At 37.7% G+C, this 2,694-nt stretch overlaps 1 protein-coding gene and 1 pseudogene across 2 annotated transcripts in view; both read left to right on the forward strand.

Moving 5' to 3' along the window:
• Positions 1 to 2,694, forward strand: part of LOC101638405 — a 9,523-nt pseudogene that overhangs the window by 2,633 nt on the left and 4,196 nt on the right.
• Positions 1 to 2,694, forward strand: part of GABPA (GA binding protein transcription factor subunit alpha) — a 51,598-nt gene that overhangs the window by 1,267 nt on the left and 47,637 nt on the right. The window lies entirely within an intron of this gene.

The following is a 2,694-nucleotide window of genomic DNA, read 5'->3' on the forward strand; positions in this document are numbered from 1 at the left end:
CTTAATTTGAATTAATAAATGTTCATGCATCTTCTATGTCTTCAAGTCCTCCAGCTTTGTGTGTGTGTGTGTGTGTGTGTGTGTGTGTGTGTTTTTAAATGTCCTAGGAGGTAACTCGTTTGTACGGTGGTGTTTCATAAAGTTCGTGGGGAAATTCCATTATCTTTCAGTTCCAGTTTTTCCATGAATTTTTTGAAGCTTCCAGTTTGGGGATTTTAGCTTGATTAGGTTAACTGCGGAGAGGGCAAAGGAATATTGCGTTGAAAGGTGATCAATGGTAGTTTAGGAATGAAATCTAATAAGTTGGTTCCACCAATAATAATAGGGTTGGGAGGTGATGGGTAATAGTTTAGAAACGACATCTAGTACAGTTGTAACCCCTTAGGGGAGGGCAGGATATCTGGCTTCGTGGGAGGAACAAAGATTTTGAAGGGTTCACGCGAGCGAAGTGTGAGGAACCTGGGTAATCTGAGATTAGGGAGCAAGTACTGTGTTGTTTTAAACTTAGAAGCAACTGCCCAACTACATGTGTCTAGCGTTTTACTGACACTTTCCAAGCTTAGTTTTAGTCATTTTGACACTGCATGGACTTGAACCACAGTACCAGATTGAGATGAGCTACATCTTGAGGAAGGAGCCTTGGGTGGCTCTAAGCATTAGACTGCTATGTGCGGGGCTAGTGATTCGAACCCACCAGCAGCTGCTTGGGAGAAAGGAGGTTGGCCAGCACTTGTAAAAATATGTAGCCTCCAAAAGCACTGTTGGGTCTATATGATCCGAATTAACTCAATGGTAGTAGATTTGGTTTGGTTTAATTAGATGTTAAATTGAAGCAAGTGTACAGAACTTTTGGATGCCACGAACAGGTTCTTAAACTGATGATTTTAGTCTCTCCCCTATTAGTAAAACTTAATTGCTGACTTCATTTTAAAAATAAAGTTTAATTTCCTCGCTTATTTAAACATATTTGTACTTGGTGATAATGTAGAGTTTATCATGCAGGGACTCCCAAGCCACATTTATATTAACTTGTCCTGTATTGTAGAAGATTGTTCTAATCTCCACAAATTCTTAATACTGCTTTCCAGTGAAGAAAGACAATCCTCAACTTTATCTTTGGTTCTGAAAGGGAATGTAAAACAGCAGTTTTAACGTTTTACCAATAACTAGCTTTTCCTGGAAATTTTCATTAAATTCAAATTGTGTCTTTTTTTATTAAATGAGCATTTTATTAGGGCTCTTACAGTTCTTATAACAATCCATACATCAATTGTATCAAGCATATTTGTACATATGTTGCCATCATTATTTTCTAAACATTTACTTTCTATTGAGCCCTTGGTATCAGCTCCTCCTTTTCCCTCCCTCCCCTCCACCCTTGTGACCCCTTGATAAATGATAAATAATTATTATTTTCATTTCTTACACTTAACCACTATCTCCCTTCCCTCATGGTTTCTGTTTTTAATCCCCCTGGGGCTGGGGGTTGGGGTAGGGTGGTGGTCGTTATGTGTCAATTATTATGATTGGTTATTTGTGTCTGTTTTGAGAAATGTTCTAAACCCCATGTCAATCTATAAGAAACTATGGTGACAGTGAAAATATGTGAAATTTTTTTCGGCTAATAATAGGTACAACCCTCAAGTAGACTTAAGTAGTTTTTTCCAATATTTTCTAAAATATCAATATAGAATCCTGATGAATTGAAACTAGAAAAATAGCTGAGACTTTCTGAAGCAGTGGTGTAAGAGATTTGGATAGTTTCCTAACTGGTTTAATACTGCTTTCTACTTAGTTTTAGAACTGAGTGAAAACGATCAATTCATTGGATTTGATATGGGTTTTGAATAACATCATTTTCCCACGAGAACATAGGGCTGTTTTTTCCCTCTCTTTGGCACCTTTTGGGCACTGATATGTTTTGGAAGATCAAAGGCCAAATTAATTCTGAGCCCCTCTCTGGTTTAGCACTTATGTTAAAGGAAACCATGGGAATCCCTGGTAATAAGCCATTTGGATAATTTCTCGATCTTTGTTTATTTACTCCTATTTTTCAAAGTTCTTAGGGGGAAAAATTAACTTGATTATGGAGGTGGGAGTAGGCCTATTTGCAAGCCATGGAAGTAGCGCATCAGTGATCTTTTTAAGAGCAGTTTTGCTATAAATTGGGTATTTTTTCTCTTTCTATACAAAAATTATTTTATGTCATTCATTTTATTTTATGATCTTTCTTTGTGCATTATTTTCTTATTCTTAGTTGCTACTAGAATTCCATAGTATGTGCTTTTTATATTTGCTTAATCAGACACTGTTTTCGGGTGAATTGCCTCCTCCAGCTTTAAGCTGTCACCACCAACGATGCCCGGAATGTCTTGTCACTTGTCATGTGAGGACTTCTTTCTAGGGTGCTTATCTAGAGGGAAGATTGTCACATCATAGGTGTAAGCATATTTGAGTTGAGCAGGTGCTGCTAGGATTTCCTCCAGAATAGATTTCTTTGTACCCATCAATTCCAATCTTCCCCCCCTCCCAAAAACAAAAAAACAGCCCTCAAAAACTCCCTGCCGAATGATGAGGGTGGACATTGGAGACAGGACATGGTGCCCCAACAGGCTAGACTGGAAAACACAAGTTTTTCTTGCTTGGTATATTTTAATTTGTTCTTCGTCAGTGGATTGATGTTGTTGCTGTTTT

This window comes from Echinops telfairi, unplaced genomic scaffold (genome assembly GCF_000313985.2).
Source record: "Echinops telfairi isolate 266 unplaced genomic scaffold, ASM31398v2 ScPeMD7_7469;HRSCAF=8507_0, whole genome shotgun sequence".
Taxonomy (NCBI): domain Eukaryota; kingdom Metazoa; phylum Chordata; class Mammalia; order Afrosoricida; family Tenrecidae; genus Echinops; species Echinops telfairi.